The 22,016-nt window shown below is 46.6% G+C and overlaps 1 protein-coding gene and 1 long non-coding RNA gene across 3 annotated transcripts in view; one reads left to right on the forward strand and one right to left on the reverse strand.

Annotated features, from left to right (window-relative positions):
- The window catches only part of LOC144827243 (uncharacterized), an 89,663-nt gene extending 86,131 nt beyond the window's left edge, over positions 1-3,532 (forward strand). The window contains exon 2 of the long non-coding RNA XR_013610096.1: positions 3,283-3,532. This is a non-coding gene — a long non-coding RNA (uncharacterized LOC144827243). The remainder of the gene's footprint in view (positions 1-3,282) is intronic.
- The window catches only part of MCMDC2 (minichromosome maintenance domain containing 2), a 1,264,730-nt gene that overhangs the window by 1,098,375 nt on the left and 144,339 nt on the right, over positions 1-22,016 (reverse strand). The gene's annotated exons all lie outside the window — the stretch shown is intronic.

Genomic DNA, 22,016 nt, shown 5'->3' on the forward strand with positions numbered 1-22,016 from the left:
TCAGTCCATCACTTGTTGTTTTTTTGCAATTGCCGCCCTAAGTGCGCTGGGGATGCCCAGACGTGGGTCCCAGGCACTCCACACCACTTGGAGTCAAGCTAGCCGGGCTGAAGAGAGGTGTTACCTCGAAACCGGTCCGGTCCTCGGATGCTTGATTCCGGTCTGGGAAAGATATGGCTGTTGTAGTTCGGACTGGACTGTTCCCATGGGGCAACAGGGTCAGAGCTGATTTGCATAAAGCCATTATCTGACCCAGGGTGGTGTGGAGTGCAAAAAAACGATGGATTTGGGCCCAGATCTTTTGACTGGGGGAGTGTGTGACATTGATCCACATTCAGTCCATCACTTGTTGTTTTTTGCAATTGCCGCCCTAAGTGCGCTGGGGATGCCCAGACGTGGGTCCCAGGCACTCCACACCACTTGGAGTCAAGCTAGCCGGGCTGAAGAGAGGTGTTACCTCGAAACCGGTCCGGTCCTCGGATGCTTGATTCCGGTCTGGGAAAGATATGGCTGTTGTAGTTCGGACTGGACTGTTCCCATGGGGCAACAGGGTCAGAGCTGATTTGCATAAAGCCATTATCTGACCCAGGGTGGTGTGGAGTGCAAAAAAACGATGGATTTGGGCCCAGATCTTTTGACTGGGGGAGTGTGTGACATTGATCCACATTCAGTCCATCACTTGTTGTTTTTTGCAATTGCCGCCCTAAGTGTGCTGGGGATGCCCAGACGTGGGTCCCAGGCACTCCACACCACTTGGAGTCAAGCTAGCCGGGCTGAAGAGAGGTGTTACCTCGAAACCGGTCCGGTCCTCGGATGCTTGTTTACGGTCTGGGAAAGATATGGCTGTTGTAGTTCGGACTGGACTGTTCCCATGGGGCAACAGGGTCAGAGCTGATTTGCATAAAGCCATTATCTGACCCAGGGTGGTGTGGAGTGCAAAAAAAACGATGGATTTGGGCCCAGATCTTTTGACTGGGGGAGTGTGTGACATTGATCCACATTCAGTCCATCACTTGTTGTTTTTTGCAATTGCCGCCCTAAGTGCGCTGGGGATGCCCAGACGTGGGTCCCAGGCACTCCACACCACTTGGAGTCAAGCTAGCCGGGCTGAAGAGAGGTGTTACCTCGAAACCGGTCCGGTCCTCGGATGCTTGATTCCGGTCTGGGAAAGATATGGCTGTTGTAGTTCGGACTGGACTGTTCCCATGGGGCAACAGGGTCAGAGCTGATTTGCATAAAGCCATTATCTGACCCAGGGTGGTGTGGAGTGCAAAAAAACGATGGATTTGGGCCCAGATCTTTTGACTGGGGGAGTGTGTGACATTGATCCACATTCAGTCCATCACTTGTTGTTTTTTGCGATTGCACAGTCAAGCACTACAAGTCTGCTTGGGCGAGATAGTGTCTGTCGAGGGTGCTGCGATGGGGTTGTGATCCCCTGGGCGCCAAGCTAGTTCACATCCTTTTTTTTCATTTATTGAGTTTTATATAGCACTGGCTAGAGCCAGAGGTATCAGAGCGCTTTACATGAGGAACATGGTTACAAAGTTACATCAGTTTCTGGAGCTTAGTTACATGAATTACATAAGTACAAAAGCATAGCATAAACAAGAGGAAAAAGATAGGCAAGAGGATAGAAGAATAGGGGAGAGAGAGAAGGACTAGGGGAGGTAGGGGAGAATAATGGTGGGAAGAATCCTGAATTTTCTGGCTGGCCTGGCCCAACAGGGTTTGGTCTATCATTCCATCAGTACCTTCCGTTCAGCAATTTCAGTGGGACATTTACCAATGGACGGTTCCCCGGTGGGAAACACCCTTTTGCGTGCTGATTGCTTTGAGGTATCAGGTTATCCATTACGCAAGAGCCACAGTACTCGGAGCTTTAGAATTTTAATACGTTGTTTAAAACACATATATTATTTAGTTTCAAGGTTAAATTACATAGCAAACCCCGACAGTGTAATTCATGGTACAATTCCTCAATGTCCGGATTCACTATGGTGCAAGTTGTGGTGTGTGGTGTATACATCATACATAAAATACAGGCAGCGACAATGGTAGTCTAACATTTTCTTCACCCACCTTCCCGCCCAGTGGTCCAGAGCCTACCAACATCAGTGGCAGCAATGTTCCCATCGAGCTGGGAATTGACACAGAACTGATGTGCTAGAAGTCAGGGTTTCGTCCTGTCAATGCCAGTCTATCAGAGTTAGGTAACCAAGGGTTATCAAATGTCCTTGGGATGTGTTGCTAACGGCACCAGGTCCCAGTAAGCTGTCAACTGCTCCTGGAAGTAGGAAACATCGGCCAACCAGGCCTGTTTGGTCGGAACAGGCCTTCTCCCCCAGTGCATTGCCACTCTGCACTTAGCCAACAAAAGCAGCATTGCAGTGAGGTTAATAAGGTGTTTAACCTTTTCTTATCTTGGCAACCAAATGGGTTTTTGTCACGAAAGGAAATTTCAGCAAAGCTAGCAATGCTTCTCTGTTTGATATCGTGTAGAAGGATTTCTGATGTTTTAGCCCAGGATATCACGGGACGAGTTTCTCCCCTACGGGGTGTCTTTTACAATCAGTAGGTGTACTAAATGTCATAATAGGGTGTTGAGTACCCAGCATTTCCTGAGTCTCCTAAGCTCTGTGTGAAGCAGTGTTTAAAAGTCTATGAGGAGATGTCAGCGGAGTTTAGGCCTCTAGGAGAGAAACAGCTCCTTATTTCTCTAAGGAAACTTCACAGGGCGGTTTTGTCCCCCACTATTGCACGTTGGGTGTGCTGGGTCATGCAGGAGGCTGGCATTGACCTTTAAAGGTTTCTGCTAGGGGGTGTGATGGCCTCCAAGGCCAGACTAGAGATGCACGACTAGAGGATATTATGAATGCCGCTGATTGCCCCTCTGAGGCTACCTTCAAGAGGTTCTATTTTACACCTATTATAGATATGGCTCCTTTGGCGGTAAGGAAGCTTTAAACTAGCACAATCCGAGCCTCCGGTCCTGATATAGAATGACAAATTTCCTAATTAATGTAACGAAAAGTTTTAATTTTATTGAGGACTCGGAGGAGAGGATTATCCCACCCGAGGATACATGATCCGGGATACCCTTCCCGTAACTAGTAAGTAATGAGTTTCTGTTTGTGTTTTACTTAATGTGTTCCGAATTACATGATATTAGTTCTTACAAGTTCTTCTCTTGGCATATGGATATCTCAGGCAATGCATATTTGGCTGCTGCTCATTTCTTTGAGTTCACTTCTTGTATTGATCCCATTTCTTTTGTTTCAGGCGTGGATACTGGTAAGCAGAAGCGTAGAAAAAGACTAATGGCGTGACTCGCACAACGAAAGAGGATTTCCAGGACAGGGACATGGGACTATATGGAAGATCCTGGCTCCTGATTGCTGGATGGGGCTGACTAGACTATGTTGTTTGTTCTTTGTTTTTACCAATTTCACTTTGGTTTCTGGGAAATTTGGTTTGTTAATACTTTATAAATAGCTACTGTGAAAAATAAAGTGAAGAAAGTACAGCGTAATCCTCAACTCCGAGTGCTTAACAGAATTGAACCTTTCCGCTACATTAGCTAGGAACTTTTTCATTGTCCATTCTACCTTGAGTTTCCTTTAGATTCCACACTCCACTGTGATCCACTTGAGAAATTCTTTTTCCTATTATTTCACAGAGGGGGGGGGGGGCACTGCCCACTTCAATTTAACATCCCTTGCTAACCACCAAGTAAGCGTCTGAAAGTAATAAACAATCCCAAATTATTTATTTTTGATCCAGCTGATATAAGAGCTTACATGTAATATGGGCTGAAATTCCTGTTTTGCACCTTTGTTTTTAAGAACACTAAAAATGGCAAAATTCCCTTGTTCATCTCTTTTTTAATTTAACTTTTCAACAGCCTGTTTTTGTACCAAGGCTTGCAACAAAGGAGCATTCAAACTAAGTGCAGATGGTCAATATCATCTCAGAATAGTGGACAAGGGACTCTGAAATCTGATTATATTCTGTTCATTTCCCAGTCTCCATTTGTATTTCATTCCTTTGTAATTTTCAGGCGTGCCTAATGAAAGGAGTAGTGAGCTGTAGTATTTTGTAATGATATTTTAAGGTGACGTTGAGCCACGTTTTTGGCAAGATTAAGCAATCAAGGTTAAGATTAAGAATATTATCAGCAACCTCCTGTCTGTTTCACATGTGACTACGGGAACATGGAGGAGGAACCCCGGCGATGAAAGGGCTGGGCTAGCAAAGACTCACCCTCGTGGGACCCTCGGCTCTGACGGACGAACTCCGATGAGTCCACACAAAGCCCTCATGCTATCAACTGGGGGAGGCAGACTGGGAGCGATATCCCGAAATCATTCTAAAACACCGTCAGCTTGAACAGAGATTCCCGGGACCTGCCTGACCCTAAGATGGCGGCCGGCGGGACCTCAGGAAGGTGGCAGGCACACACAAAAGAAAGTGAGCAGTAGAAGAACCCCAAGTGCGACTGGGCCACAGGGGGGAAATCACCAAACTCTGCTGCAAGCCTGTGGAAATGCCAGCCCTGAAGAGGAGAGAAACATAATGCGCAACAGTGCTGCCTGACCTTAAGATGACGGACTGAAGAAGGGATCAACAACCTTGCTCAGCATGGACAGGTCTCTGCAGGGCAACTTAGTCCATAGAGAGTCACAGGGGAGATTCCACATTGTCAGAATACAAGGCAGAAGCCTGCGGAAATGCCAGCCCTGAAGAGGAGAGAAACATAAAGCGCAAAAGTGCTGCCTGACCTTAAGATGACGGACTGGAGAAGGGATCAACAACCTTGCTCAGCATGGACAGGTCTCTGCAGGGCAACTTAGTCCATAGAGAGTCCCAGGGGAGATTCCACATTGTCAGAATACAAGGCAGTAGCTGGGAAATGGAAACAAATTACCCTGGAGCGATCTAAAGCACACCGACTGAGCCCGACTGAGTGCCAGCCCACCTGGACTTCCCTCCAACACACAGGCAAATAAGAGGGCCCACAGGCAGGGCCTTCTCACTGACGTGGGAGGGGGAGGGTGTGGGGAGGGGGGGAGGAGGTCAGAGACCTTCCCTATGCCACCAAAGAAACAACAAAACAATAGCGTGTCCAACTACTTCGGGCCTGCAGAAGCTGGCTGTAACTGCCAATCACCAAGAGGAGAAGATATCATGGCGCTCACCAAAGGGGACTTCCTAGCCTCCTTACGCAACTTCAAAAAGGAATTGAGCGAAGAGTTGAAAACAGACTTATCCACGTCTCTGGAGGCCCTTAAAATGAACCTCAATGAAAAATTTATAGCGTTGAGGCAAGATGTGGATTCGTAGGTAACAGGCTCGTCGATCTGGAAACCAAAGTACAGGAATTACGGCTCTGACCAGCTGAAGAACACAAAGCAAACACTCAAGACGCAATTACAAGCAGCCATAATCAAAACCGAAGATTTGGAAAACAGGTCCCGAAGGGAAAACATCCAAATCCGGAATCTAGAAGACGGCGTAGAGGGACCAGACTTAGAAGCATTCATAGTAGGACTGTTCAATACAACCCTGGGCCTAAGTGTGACTAAAGGTAAGATAGACCGGGTGCACAGAGTGGGGAAAACACCAACGGGTGACAACCAGATGCCATGAGAAAAACTGGCAAAGCTACTCTCCTTTAAAATGAAAGAGGTCATCCTACAATCAGCAAGGAAAGTTGACAAAGTGGTTTTCCAAGGAGCTACCTGCACTTTATTCCAAGACATTGCACCAGCGACACTGGCGCGCTGGCAACAGTTCCGCCCAGTCACCATCAAACTGTTCCAAGAAAACATCTGTTACATATGAATATTCCCCTTCTGATTGGCCTTTGACTATCACAATAGAGCTCAGCACTGTACAGAGCTATAAGAAGCGATGGCAATCTTAGCTTTGGAGAAACCAGAGAGTGGATAGCCAACAGGTGGCCCGGAAGCTTTGAGAACGAGGTCGGGGGAGCGATGACAGCTCCCCATGGTTCACTCGGAGACCACCCAAACAGCAAAAGAAACGTTGACACAGCAGATAGTAATGGCTCATCCACTATTCATTATCCAAGGCCTTGCAAATGCCGGAACGTGAGATATGGCATACAGGACATCATGAAGGCTGACAATCTACGATGCTAACACACTCATAAACAACAAAACTCACTGTTCCGCCACCAATCACAGAGGTAGTCAATACAGGCGCGGAGATCGCCTTCTGCTTGGGGCTAAAAAAGATAGGAGATGACACAGGGAAAGAGGATGGTCTGATAAACCCTGATGCCAGCATTTCATCCAGATAACTCCGGAAATGACATTCTTCAGGCTCAGAGAGGGCATAGAGACGACTACAGGGCAACGTAGCCCCTGGATTCAAGTCAATACGGCAATCAACGTTCCTATGCGGGGCAACACACTAGCTTGTACTTCATCAAGTATGTCCACATATTCCGCATAAGACGAAGGAAAACGGGTATCCTCTACCCCACTACCTGCTGCACAGGTCAAAGATGTAACCCAATCCGTAGCCTCCTGATAACAATGCTGGAAACAAAATTCAGAGTAACTGTGCTCCTCACCCAATCTATCCCTGCGTTATGGAGCCTCAACCAAGGTACACCAAGTATCACCCCAAAAGAAGGAGCATCAATAAGATCACAACAGACAGATTCAGAATGTCCATTATCACATATAACCAGGTGAGGCTCGGTTTATTTAGTAATCAACCCAGAAGACAAATCAGTGCCATCAATGGCGCTTATAGGTTCGGGTTGTTCTTTAGAATTAAATCATTTTTTATTAGCAGAGCACATAGCAAAAAAGTATCAAGACAGTGTATTATTGCCTACAACCCAGTGGTCCTGCAGTGTCATGAGCAAAAACTAAAAATCAAGGCATATAAAGCGTGGGCACCAGGGCCATAAAATAACACAGCATGTCACCTACAACCCAACTCTGGCTGCCGCGTACAACAACGTGAAATAGAAAGTGCATCCATCAGTAAGTGAGTAAACATGGGCAAATTCCAGGACACCCCCTTTGACCATGTAGCCATGCCACAAAGGTGTGTCATGGCGCCTTCAAAGCTAGTATGTCTGCTTTTAGTGAAAAGAAAAAAAGAAGCAAAAGTACAAAACATATAGAACCCAGAACCACCCCCTCCCTCTCCCCTCCTCTCTCTCGGTGAACTTCCCATGTTCTAGGACCTACTTTTGGACTTACAGTGGGAAAAACTAGCCGCAGGGGGCAATGGTGAGACCATAAGGGGCGAACACCCCTACCTCCAGTCTAGCTTTCAGGGATCAATTTCGTAAGCCTCACATATGCAGGGCAGGTGAGCTCCTGGAATTCAGTGGACTGGATCGTGATAAAGGGAGCCCAGACCTTCGAGTATTCAGAGTTATCCCCCAAGGCAGCCATTGACAAGCGTTCCATACCCAAAAGGGACCCCAATTGGTGAAGCCAGTGGGAGTAATCGAGGATCCTATCTGTCTTCCAGCCCACTATTATAACCTGGTGGCCAGCATTCAGTGCCAAGGCTATCTGCTTTAAACCTTTTTTGCTTTATAAAAGTATAGTAAAGACTATCATATTGTTGGTACTAACAGTTATGAGATACTGGTACTGCATTATATAAGAAATAGATATAGCCACAATTCAAAAAGAGAGTATGGTTTATCTGTTTATGTACATGGTCTACATGTTACAAAAGTACGTTCAAGATGGCCGATGGAAATCGGCTAATTTCCGATATCCCTTCACGATCATCTGTGAGAAGTGTTAAAAACAGACATGAGATACAGGCACTGCATTATATAATAAAATAGATATAGCCACAAATAAAAAAGAGAGTATTTTATGTTTATGTATATGGTCTACATGTCACAAAAGTACGTCCAAGATGGCCGACGGAAATCGGTTAATTTCCGATTTCCCTTCACGATCATCTGTGAGAAGTGTCTGATTATTAAAGAATGAGCCATCTGGGATACTTTTGTATTCAATAGAGAAGTTAGTGTTCGTGCTGATAATTCTGTTTAGGGAGGTCAGTATTGCGGTATACATCACACCAAAATGAGTTGTGAGAGTACTTTTAAGATAGCCGACGCATATCTGTCCGGTCTCCATGTTTATTGCCTTTTAACAGTGAAATCGTCAAACTACATAAAATAAGAGAAAACTAACACTGGTATATCTGTGAGCGTTTTAACTATAATGCACTGTAAAAAGCTTGCGGAATGTAAACTTTTCGTTGTTAGATCGTGTTGGTTATAAATTAAAATCGTATGATTGGACGATCGCTGTAATTATAATGTAATACATGGTACAACACTATCATGTGAGAAAGTAATTAGAATCGCGTTTCTGTAAACATTTATGAAATATGGCACAAAGAGATATATGACATTCCTCCACTACAAAATGGCCGACACATTGACACAAATATTAGCTGCAGGAATCTAACTCTGCTCGGATAAGTGATTGACTTTAACTGATCATGTGATCATGACCAACTTGAAATCTCTTGGCATTTGGCAAACAGATGTCTCGAATTAAACAATTATGAGCACATTAGGCACTGGGAATAGGTGTAGAAATAGCGGGAGTCGGTGAGCATTAATCCGAAGGTGTGGACGGATGCTGTGTCACGAGCTCTGGTGATAGGATACAACTAGATGGGAAGGAAGTAAGTAAAGGCTGGAACTCTTGCTGGGGTTATCTTCAATTCAAGGTAGACTTAAGAGAGGGGCTACAAGCTAGTCATTAAGATAAACTGAGCAGCTAGAAAAATTTCGCTTTTTCAGAAGGAGACAATAGAAATTGTCTATTAGTAATACAATGATCAAATGGGAAGCCACAGCGAAAATAATAGTAATTAAATATGCCCTTTTAGGTATTACTGAGCAGTTTGGAGAAACTTTGGATTCATAATTAAAAAAGGAAAAGATACAAGGGAGAACAATTGAAGATGAATACCAGAAGGGTGATTACCAGAGCAACGGAAGTAATACTGATAAAAGGTACCCCCATATCGGAGATTTAGTTTTAAAAGGACACTATAAATAGTTTATATCATATGGGCTAATTAGGCTCTCTGTGTTTCCTATCTATCTATACAGAGTATACAACTAAAGAAATAAAAATCGTGTCGAACCCATACCTATTTTACGCTGTTAAAAGGTAAGCAGGTGATTCCAGATAAACCTAATAAAGATAATAGAACAACATTATAATAAGTCTAATATTGGCAATATATGTCTCCCTCCTACCATCCGCCATTAGAATACACAGTCGAAAAAGAAAAACTACAAGCAGAATTCCTAACTGTGAACATAAACAAAGGCGTTACACACAGAAAAAAGTAAGTGTGTTGTAGTCTTTCTTTGACAAGATAAAGTTGTGACTAAAGGATTTATGAACAGGTAGATATAGATAAAATGTCTAGTAGAAGCTAAATCTGTGCAACTGCCCAGAGTAGGTGTGGGCATTTGCGGACGGTACGATAGCTTGGAAAAAAGTTAGGATTAATTGATAGTACTATCCTCACCACCTTAATCCTGCCTTGACCCAAGTAAGTAGGGCCAATGTGCAAGGTACTAAAAATAAAGATACACACAGAAGAAATGAATGGAAATGATGTAAACTCCCCAAGGGTGCGGTAAACATGGGTCTGTGGATATGCTTAGCACATGTCGCATGTATCACTAGGGTCCAAATGTATGTTACTATATGTTAGTAGAGGGGCACTTTACCGAGCAAAAGAGAAACTTTTTCTTATATATATATTTCTTTTGTAGATACTCCTGGGTTAGAGATCCCTATGCAATATTCTGACGGGTCCTGAAGAAGGTGGTGTCCAATATCGCTTATTCCACCGAAACGCATTGACCAAGTCTATTATTGAATCCTACGGAATGTAGTGAATCCATTGTGAACATTAGATAAACAACTGAAACGTGTTAACTCGGACAGATGGAGTGTACTGTGTGAATAGTGTGTATGCAGTATGCATGTATGATGTTGGTTGCATGTTTTCTCTACCCAGGTGTGTATGTTAACCACTTGCATGCTAATGACAAGGTGAACTCGTCATGAGGCACACTGGATCTGTGCTCATGACAAGGTCAACTCGTCATGTATAATGGGAAACATAAATCTCCAGCACAGGAGGGGAAAACCCCTTAGCAGCCAAGTGGTTAATCATTAGAGGTTTTATGTATAAATAATTTTGTAATATTGAAATTTTGTAAAAAGAACTGTGTTTGATTTACAAAATAATTGTTTCATAAAAAGTAAATAGTGTTTAAAAAAAGAAAAAAGAGAATAAGATTTTATAAGAACCATAAAGGACTACAAAAAGATGAATAAATAAAATGAAAAAAGAAAGTGAAAAGAAATAACTGGTTTGTCGGTATTTATTAGTGCCTAATGTGGAATCTTTTACATGGATCCTTAAAATAAATGGGTCGTGAGGGAGAGTTCTCATAGTTCTGTTTGTTTTTCCCCTCTTCTCCTTGACCCAGAAAGTAATCATTTCAGAGGGGGTCCCCATTTTTTTTCTCTAAGGCTATCTGCTTGCCCTTGATGGAACGTAGAGGGAAGGTCAGTGTGTTAGGGAGTCCTAGGATTGTGTACACAGGGAGACTTGGGATAGTGGTGTCAAATGACCCATCAATCTCATCAAGGATTTTTTCCCACTATCTGGTGAGTTTGGGGCAGTGCCATAAAAAGTGGAGAAGGGTTCCCACAAACACGCCAGCAGAGTCCGTCATTATGTGTGTTCCATGTAGCTAATCGGGCTGGGGTATAATACCTATATGACACAATTTTGAAAGCTGTCTCTGTGTGGTACATGGAGTGTGCGAAGTGATGCAATCTATAAAAAATTTCCTCCCACTCTTTGTCCGATAAGGTGCAGCCTATTTCTGCTTCCCATAGCTTCTGACCCGCAGAACGAATACCCCGCCCCTAGTGTGAGAAAGGCATATATCTTAGAAATTAGCCTATGGTTGTCCTTTTTCAGGAAAAGCCACTTCTCAAATAGCAGCATTGGGCGACTGACCAGGGGACCCACAAGGGGGCCGGATGTCCACTCCAGCATTTGCGAATGGAGAAAGAGGTCTGTGCCGTCCAGATTATAGTCGTCACGGAGTTCTCGGGGTAAATACCCACAGAACACCCATGTGCTCAACCAACTGGATGTTCATGAAGTTACCAGTCACACCGGAATCGAGCAACACTGAAACGGTCGATCTCTTGCTTCTTGTTAGAACCAAACTAACCGTGATAGTAAAATGACTAGGTACCCTATGTACTGACCCAGCAGTATCATAAGGGTTCTGGTGCTCGCCTTCATCAGTACCTATAGCATTGACCTCCTGTTCTACATAGGCCTCTACTTTACAAGGTACACTACAGGAAGGTTTCACAGGACAATCCCGGGCATAATGCCCACTCTTGCCACAATACAGGCAGAGATTATGCACCCGTCGTCTTTCCTTTTCCTCCTTATTTAAAGGACCACACACCCCCCAATCTGCATGGGTTCTGGCATAGATTTAGACCCTCCTTCCTCTTTCTCTTTCTCTTCCTTGTTCTCCTCGAACTACTATCATATGTGAAGCCTGAAACCAACTCTTTTCTCCCTTTCTCTCTGACATCCTCTGTAAACGGATTATTTAAAACCCACTGCTGCAAGGTCACCCTTCGTCCATGGGTTCTTTAACAAGTAAGGAGGAATCGACACTGGAGTGAAGTACAAACCAAAGATAATGTATTAGCATTCATGAACGGGTCCTCATCCGGTAAGCACCATAGAGATACTCATGGAGGAAGCACCCTGAATGATGGTTACACGGGGTTTTATAGCAAAAGATCACAAAAAAATGACACCCAGAGGTAAATAAAGCTTAGGGAAAAACACAAGAATGAGGTAACAGTAAGAATCGACAGCCCCGGTCGCATCCTAAGGCTACACAAGAAGATATGCTATCTGGGTAAACTTTACTTGAGGCTTTACCATTGTCTGAAAAACCCTGAGCAGACGCCAGCTGTTCTTTTGTGCTGACTCCGCATGTATACATAGCCTACAATACCCTAATCTAGATTCTTTACCAATGTTTATGCAAGTGCGGTGTCAAGGATAGAGCCAGGCCTGAAAGTAGGGCAGGGGTGAAAATGGATGCATAGCTCAATCAAAAAACGAGAGAATCGGATTTTAAATTTCAACAATCCAATGATTCAGTTTAACCACCAAATCAATGAATTCCACACAGTCTTCTGGAGGATTAACAACTTGAGAAACGATATCCTTTAAGTCCTCGCAGAGCCCCTGGTAAAATAACGATGTATGTTTATCAAGAGGCCGATGTGTTTCCGATACCAAATGATGAAAAGAAGCAATATAAATTAACAAATCCTGTTTCCCTTTTTGTAATTTAAGCAGCTCTACACCGCTAGCCTGCATAAATGCATGCTTTGCAAACAAACAATGCATCTGTTCCTTAAAGGCTGGATAATTATACAGCATGGGATCATCGCTGTACACCAAAGGAACAGCCCACATAGCAGCAGTACCCGCCAAATATGAAATAACAAACGCCACCTTTGCAGAATCGTCAGGAAACGCTGTCGGACGACACATAAAATGCAAATGACACTGGTTCATGAAAACCCCAAACTTATTACTGTCACCTTAAAACCTCTCGGGAACTGCCAAGGGAACTGGGATTGGAGTAGTAATAGTAATAGCCACAGGAGGACCCCCACTAGCCCCCGCACCTGCACTACGATCAAACTGAAAGGTAGCGGGCTGCACTAGGGTCCCTTGTGTCTTAGTTGGAGGAGCAGGACTTCTTCCCCAGGGGTTTTTCCTGGCCTTAAAAACATTCAATTCCTGGCGTAACCCATGGTTCTCTTGCCTCAACTCCCGTACTTCTGTCTGGAGATTTGAAAGAGCTAACATCAACTCCTGCATGGTAGGACCCACCCCGGCACCCCCATTGTCCACAGACATCTGGTTCAAAGCTTCTGGGTCCATTTTGGCTCAGGCAGTGTATCTATTTGTGGGCTTGGTTTTCTGTTCCGCCACCACTCACAGAGGTACCAACACTGCGGGAGCGAAGAATGTCCCAATCCTCTACCTGTACTTTGACCTCAGTTGCCTAGATATAAAAATGGCTACTGCAGGTACAAAACACCAGGAGAAGGTGTGAGGGGGGAGGGGGAATAATAATAATAATAATCCACATTTGTAAAGCGCACAATCACCCGTAAGGGTCTCTAGGCGCCGTCGGGAAGATTAAGCAAGCTATTGCCCAGAGTCACATGGTGCTGGGCTAATCTGCCACCGGTGCCGGGGATCGAACTGTGATCCCCAGATTGCGGAGTCAGTTGCCCTTAGCCGCGGCGCCACACCTCTTCCCTCGAACGAGGGGCTAGAAATAACCCAGTAGACTGCTGTCTAGGCTCTCCCTCTCTGGTTGTAGAAGGAAACCCGGCATATAACATATGTAGCCTTGGAAAGAGGAAGAAACAAAGATAGCATTAAATCATGTGTGCGATGTGTAAATCAACATTCATACTTTGCAAACAAATATCAATGGATAAGGTGGTATATCTCTACCCCTTTTTGTATTGGTCCGAGTCCCAGACACAGTAACAACAACACCTCCAAAACGGTGATGGTCGGTAAGGAAAATCACCAGGAATCCCAGCAGGCTGTCCAGAATGTTATGAAATAACAAGTGCCACCTTTATACGGAAAAATACCTTGCCAGGCAAAAAAAAACGTTTCAATGAACGTAATTGAAAAGGGATCCCTTCTAATTCTCTTAGCTTGACGGTGATTCGTGAAAGCACACAAAATATAACAAAACGAAGTTTATGGGTACAAAAGGGAGCATACACAGAGAAATGAAAACAAGCCAGTCCAGGGGTATCCTCATCAAAGTCATAAGCACTGAATATTCCCGCCCACGTGCAGGGACCCCGGAAATAATATATAAATATATATGTAAATCACATAGAAATAGCTCCACATATATGTATGCACATATATCATTTTTTCTCACACCAATGTAGCCCCAAAAATTAGGCTAAACAATGTAAATGCTCCTACATGCTCTGAATTAGCAATGAAATAAAAAACACATTAGGTCAAATAGTCCTTGAACTCTGTGTTTTAATGAGCAAAACACTCATAAATTCTGAAAATTGCTAATAAATAGACATTGTTAGCCCACAGGCTGCATTGTAAAGCAATATCACAGAAAATGAAACCATTAAAAAAACAAAACTGACCCCATGCCTTTAAGGCAGCCATGACCCCTGGCTTCCATCATGCCTCAGGGGTGACAGTTAGGTCAGTTGTTCTTTGCATAACTCTGAAGACAGGGTTCAACAAGAAACTAGAAAACCATTGATCATATTTCATTTGCCTGGGGAGGTGGGTGGGTTGCTTATTACTTTGATGAGGATACCCCTGGAAGAGAACTAGGATTACAGGTAAGTAACTTATCCTTCTCTTCCAGGGGATCCTCATCAATAGTCATAAGCACTGAATAGAATAGCAAGCCCAACCAACCACCTGCAGGCAAATGAGAAGAAAACATGACCCAAACAACACCATTGGAACAGCCGAACTCAGCTGTTAAACAGATTCCGCAAGGAGGCCTGGCCTACTTGGGTATCCGCTCTGGTATCTGAATCTAGACAGTAATGCCTGGTAAATGTATGGACGGACCTCCTGGTCGCCTCCTTACAAATCTCAGACATAGGCACATTATGAAGAAAAGCTGCAGTAGCTGCTTTCTCTCTGGTGGAATGTGCTTTGGGAGAACGCCCAAGGGTCTTCTGCGCCAATTGATAGGCAAGTTTGATACACAAAACTATCCACAGAGAGATGGAACGTTTCGAGGCTGCATAACCTGTTCTGATCGATCCATAGTTGACAAATAGTTGATCAGACTTACGTATATTTTTGGACTTATCAAGATAAAATTTCAGAACTCTTTTCTGGTCCAAAGAATGCAATGCCCTCTCAGCTGGTGTGGAGGGATTGGGAAAAAAGGTAGGGAGAGAGATGGTTTGGTTTACATGAAAATCTGACACCACCTTCGGATGAAAAGAAGGATGTGTTCTCAAGACTACCCTATTCAGATGGAACACTTTGTAAGGCTCTTTGATACAGAGAGCTTGAATTTCACTCATCCTGCGAGCTGACGTGATTGCTACCAAAAAAGCAGTCTTCCACAAAATATGTTGCAAAGTTGCTTTATGCATGGGTTCAAAAGGTGGACCCATCAATTTTGATAGCACTAGGTTCAACTGCCATGGGGGGTGATGGAAGTCGCACTGGGGGATAAACCTTTTTCAACCCTTGCAGAAATTCCTTCACCGCTTGCAACTGGAAAAAGGAAGGTTTGGAAGGTGACCACCTATAAGCTGTTATGGCAGCCAAATGCACTTTAATAGAATTAAAACTCAACCCCGCTTTAGCCAGATACTATAAATAAGGAAGAATGACTTCTTCCTGGCCTTTGATGGATGGCAATTGTTCTGCATACACCACATGTAGAAGCGCTTCCACTTGCATGCATAAGAATGTCTTGTGGAAGGACGTCTTGCCTCTTTCAAGATGGACATGCAGTCTTGCGGCACTCCTAGGTGACCGTATTGTATGACCTCAGGAGCCATGCTGCCAAGCTCAGTGACGGAAGGTTGGGATGATGTATCCTCCCGTTTATCTTGGAGAGCAGATCCGGCCTGCATGGCAGCTTCTTGTGCGGGGTCACTGACAGATGGAGAAGGTCCGTGTACCACCATTGTCTCGGCAAATCGGGGGCAATGAGGATGATCGTTGTGCACGAGTTTGTCAGCTTGCTCACCACCTTCGGGATCAGCGGAAGGGGTGGAAAGGCGAACACAAATTCCCCTGACCAGTCTATCAAAAGGGCATTCCCTTTCGACCCTGGTCTGTAGAATCTTGAGGCGAAGCCTTGGCATTTGGTGTTCTTGTCATCCGCGAAGAGATCTATGGTGGGACGACCCCAATACTGGAATATGTCTTCGACTACCTTGTCGTTGAGAACTAAGTATGGGCGAAATGTGCGAATTCGCGGTCCGTGAATTCGTGCAAAATTGCAAAAAAAGTCTGCGAGTTCGCGAATTTTCCCGCGAACTCGTGGATTTTTGTGCCATTTGCACAAATATGTGACCACGTGTGCCTGTAACTTTGCCAGCGCGCCAAAAGGCGTCGAGGTCCCTTGAGTGAGCTGGCCATTATAGTGGGGACGAGCGGGAAGACGTTTCATACCGCTAGTGTGTGGTGGATGGGGCCAAACGGGCGGGGTTTCTATGCGAGTTCACATGCATCTTGTTTATAAAGGGTCCGAGCAGAGCAGCAGATGAGGAGAAAGCAGCCTCCTGGTCACAGGAGCTACACGGGGATGGCGCTCGGGAAACTCATGGATGCAAAAATACGTTTGGCACAGGACCCCAGAATCCTTCAGATGTCCAAGATAGCTCTGCTGCGCATGTTGGTACAAAGCCATTCTGATCCTGCTCAGTGGGTTCAGGCGCATGCAGCTACTGCTGCTGGACAATGTCCCATCTCATACTAAACTGCCCCGTACAGGCATATGCTGGTGCTGGGCAGTGGGGTGCAGTGGCATGCGGGTGCTCCACGCCTGGTACATGCGCATACCGGTGCCAGGGGGGACACGTGTTTATTGGTGCTGTGTAGCAAGTTATGACTTTACATTTGGACTGCACCAGACGGTGGTACCACCTACACGGATGAGGAGCATCCAGGCACCAGACTTCATGGTGCAAGAGCATAATGGTGCTGTGCGGTACGGGTATATATGTACTGGGGGTAGGGGGACACTTAGCACAATGTGTGCTCACACCCAGAGGGCTCCCAGGCAATTGAGCACGAATGATTTTCACACTGAGAGGGCTCCGGGGCAGTTCAGCAGCATGGGGGCTCACACCCACTGGGCCTCGGGGCAGTTCAGTAGCGCGTGGGCTCACAACCCCTGGGCAGCTCAGCAGCGCAGGGGCTCACACCCACAGGGCTCCCGGGCAGTTTAGCTGGATAAACAACAAAAATGCCAATTCCGGAAGTTTAGCAGCGCCACCCTCTGGTTCATCACTGCCACCCTCTGGTTCATCACTGCCACCCTCTGGTTCACCACTGTCACCCTCTGGTTCATCACTGTCACCCTTTGGTTCATCACTGCCACCCTCTGGTTCATCACTGCCACCCTCTGGTTCACCACTGCAACCCTCTGGTTCATCACTGACACCCTCTGGTTCATCACTGCAACCCTCTGGTTCACCACTGCCACCCTCTGGTTCACCACTGCCACCCTCTGGTTCACCACTGCCACCCTCTGGTTCATCACTGCCACCCTCTGGTTCATCACTGCCACCCTCTGGTTCATTACTGCCACCCTCTGATTCGCCACTGCCACCCTCTGGATCATCACTGCCACCCTCTGGATCATCACTGTCACACAGATTCATCCCTGCCACCCTCTGGTTCATCACAGCACCCTCTGGTTCACCAGTGCCACCCTCTAGTTCATCTCTGCCACCCTCTGGTTCATCACTGCCACCCTCTGGTTCACGACTGCCACTCTCTGGTTGATCACTGCCATCCTCTGGTTCATCACAGCACCCTCTGGTTCACCACTGGCACCCTCTGGTTCACCACTGGCACCCTCTGGTTCACCACTGCCACCCTCTGGTTCATCACTGCCACCCTCTGGTTCATCACAGCTCCCTCTGGTTCACCTCACCACTGCCACCCTCCGGTTCATCACTGCCACCCTCTGGTTCATCAGAGCACCCTCTGGTTCACCACTGCCACCCTCTGGTTCATCATTGCCACCCTCTAGTTCATCACTGGCACCCTCTGGTTCACCACTGCCACCCTCTTGATCATCACTGTCACCCTCTGGTTCATCACTGCCATCCACTGGTTTACCACTGCCACCCTCTGGTTCATCACTGCCACCCTCTGGTTCATCACAGCACCCTCTGGTTCACCCCTGCCACCCTCTGGTTCATCACTGCCACCCTCTGGTTCATCACTGCCACACTCTGGTTAATCACTGCCACCCTCTGGTTCATCACAGCACCCTCTGGTTCACCACTGCCACCCTCTGGTACACCACTTCCACCCTCTGGTTCACCCTTGCACCATCTGGTTCATCACAGCACCCTCTTGTTCACCACTGTCACCCTCTGGTTCACCACTGTCATCCTCTGGTTCATCACTGCCACCCTCTGGCTCATCACTGCCACCCTCTGGTTCACCACTGCCACCCTCTGGTTCACCCCTGCCACTCTCTGGTTCATCACTGCCACCCTCTAGTTCATCATTGCCACCCTCTGGTTCATCACTGCCACCCTCTGGTTCACCACTGCCACCCTCTGGTTCATCACTGCCACCCTCTGGTTCCCCACTGCCACCCTCTGGTTCATCACTGCCACCCTCTGGTTCACCACTGCCACCCTCTGGTTCCTCACTGTGACCCTCTGGTTCACCACTGCCACCGTTCACCACTGCCACCCTCTGGTTCATCACTGTCACCCTCTGGTTCACCACTGCCACCCTCTGGTTCCTCACTGCCACCCTCTGGTTCACCACTGCCACCCTCTGGTTCATCACTGTCACCCTCTGGTTCATCACTGCCACCCTCTGGTTCATCACAGCACCCTCTGGTTCACCACTGCCACCCTCTGGTTCACCACTGCCACCCTCTGGTTCACCACTGACATCCTCTGGTTCACCACTACCACCCTCTGGTTCATCACTGCCACCCTCTGGTTCATCACTGCCACCCTCTGGATCACCACTGCCACCCTCTGGCTCATCACTTTCACCCTCTGGCTCATCACTTTCACCCACTGGTTCATCACTGCCACCCTCTGGTTCATCACTGCCACCCTCTGGTTCATCACAGCACCCTCTCGTTCACCACTGCCACCCTCTGGTTCACCACTGCCACCCTCTGGTTCATCACAGCACACTCTGGTTCACAACTACACCTTCTGGTTCATCACAGCACCCTCTGGTTCACCACTGTAGATTATGGGGAGAAAGCACACCTGCCCAGCCTCCACACTGGGGCTGGTTAATGTGTTACTGAATTTGAGCTTCAAGCCAAGCACCTGCTTCCTTATCTGTAAGTGCTTCCTGTTGTGGTTTAATTTTTGTGACAGCCTGGAGCATTGTGCCATACTTGTAACTATTCTCTGACCCTGCTTCGAGGGTCAGAGCAGGGTCAGAGAATAGTTGCAAGTAGGCAACAACTCTTGAGGCGCCGCTCAGGAAGCACTTACAGGGTTACAGCAGGTGCCCAAGTTGAAGTTAATTTATTTGTAACCATTTTGTAAATGTTACAAAGAAATTAGCTTTAACTTGAGCACCTACTGTAACCCTGTAAGTGCTTCATGTACTTCAGTTTTTGAAAATCCGTCCCGAACGCGATTTCGTGGATTTTTCTGCAATTTCGCGAGATTCGCGGACCGCGAAATTACAGAAAATCCACAAATTCCGCGAACGGAACGGATTTTACGCCCATGCTTATTGAGAACCTAGTCTTCTCTGTCTTCGAAATGCCGGCTTAGAGCGTCCGCCCTTACATTCTGTTCTCCTGGGAGGTGGACTGCTGTGATCGAAAGACTGCGAGCCAGGAGCCAATGCCAAATGTTCTTGGCTTCCAGCGAAAGAGACCGTGAGCGTGTACCCCCCTGCTTGTTCAGGTAGTACATTGTGGTGGTGTTGTCCGTCTGTACAAACACTGACGAGTCCTGAATCGAGGGCAGGAACGCTTTGAGGACTAAGTGGACCGCTCTCAACTCCAGCATGTTGAAGTGGTAAGTGCGCTCTTTGGGGGATCACAGACCTTGCATTTGGAGATGACCCATGTGTGCTCCCCATCCTTGCAAACATGCATCCGTGATTAACGTCTGGGCAGGAGGAGGCTGATGGAATGGAATTCCGACCTGCATATTTTTCTTCTTTGTCCACCAAGGAATGGATGCTCGCGCTGCGACTGGCAGTGTGATTTTGTCGTCCCAGCGTGCTGATTGCTGGTCCCACTTGTTCTCCAGATCCTGCTGAAGAGGACGCATTTGAAGTCTGGCATTCGGGACCAGGAAAATGCAGGATGCCATCGACCCTAGCAGAGAGGCAATCCTTCGCACCCATAGGTCTTTGCTGCGAAGCACCAGTTGACAATTCTGAGCTATGGAACACTGTCTCTCCTCCGAAGGAAACACTTTTCCTACCTCAAGAGTCTAGCAGAGCTCCTAGGAAGTGTATCTTCTGCGTAGGCTGTGAGACTGACTTGTTGAAGTTCACATGCAGACCCAACCGGTGGCAGAGGTTGATGCAGCTCAGAAACTGATTTCTTACACTGCCTGGGGAAGGACCTTTCAACAGCCAGTCGTCCAGGTATGGGTACACGAAGACACCCCTGCGGCGTAGAGCGGCCACTACCACTGCGACACACTTCGTGAACACTCGGGGGCTGACTTCAACCCGAACGGTAGGACTTTGAACTGATAGTGAGAGGTCCCCACCCGGAACCGAAGAAATCTTCTGTGATTGTGAGCGATCGGCACATGAAAATATGCATCTTGTAGATCCAGCAAACACATCCAATCTCCTTTCCTGAGATGTGGATATATTTGATCAAGCGCCAACATGCGAAACCCTTCTTTTTTGACATACAGATTGAGTGTTCTTAAGTCCAGAATGGGTCTGTATTCTGCCTTCTGGCCCTTTTTTCTGACTAGAAAATATCAAGAATACACTCCTTTCCTCCTTTGAGAGATTGGCACCTTCTCGATGGCTGACTTGTCGAGAAGGATCGCCACTTCCTTTTTTAGAAGGTCCAGCTGATAACTTGATGCTGGCCTTGGAGGAACGGGTGGAGGCAGGTGTTGGAAACGAAGACAGTATCCATTCTGAAGTGTAGCTAACACCCAGCGATCTTTTGTAATGGTATGCCACTCTTCCATATGATGCGCGATGCTTCCCACCACTGGAGTGGTTAACAGCGCTGGGGGAAGGAAGGACTCATTGTTTAGATTGGACTTTGTTTTGATTGTAGCCCTGGCACTGATTTCCACCGCCTCTGGAATTACGCCTGCCTCTATATTGAGATTTCTGCTGTCCCTGTTGGCCTGACCCTTCTGTCACTGAGGGGTTTGAACCCTCTGCTTGGAAGAACCTTTATTGTAGGGGTGAAAGCTTCGTCAAAACTCTTTATTCTTTTCAAGCCCCACGGCTTTAAGAGAGTCCAATTCTGCTTTCATCCGCTGCATCTCTTCATCCGTACTTGCCCCAAACAACGATGTTCCTGAAAACAGCAAGATACGGGATTGAGCTTCAGGTTTCAATTCAGTAAGACGCAGCCAGGAAGACCTTCTTGCACACACTCCGTGAGCACAGCCATGCGCTGAGAGGGTCGCACCGTCCGCTGCAGCGCTGATGATTTGGTTGGAGACTTGGCTGCCCCCCAAAAGAATCTCCTCAAAGTCTTTCCGATCCTCCTGCGGGAGTTTCTCGATGAGAATCCCACAGGGACCTATCATAACGGCCCAGAAGCGCTTCCGCATTGGACACTTTTAGGAGGGAGGCTGAGGTGTTGCAGACTCTTCTTCCCCATGAATCCTGCGACTTGCTCTCCTTATCAGGAGGTACCGTAGACAAGGAAGCTATAGCATAGGATTTTCTCGCCGCTGCAATGATTACCGAGTCTGGTGGTGGATCGGCTCTGAGGAAGAGTGGATCCTTCTCTGGTGAGCAGTATTTCTTGAGAATCCGCGCTGGAGCAGCCTTTATTGTCGCTGGAGTGAGGAACACCTCCATGACCGGTTCAATAATCCCCGGAACCAAGGGTAGCAGGGGTTTGGGCGCAGACCTGTGGTGCAAAGTCTTAAAAATAACTGAGATTTTGGTCTGTTGCGTTG

Source organism: Lissotriton helveticus, chromosome 4_1 (genome assembly GCF_964261635.1).
Source record: "Lissotriton helveticus chromosome 4_1, aLisHel1.1, whole genome shotgun sequence".
In the NCBI taxonomy this organism is placed as follows: domain Eukaryota; kingdom Metazoa; phylum Chordata; class Amphibia; order Caudata; family Salamandridae; genus Lissotriton; species Lissotriton helveticus.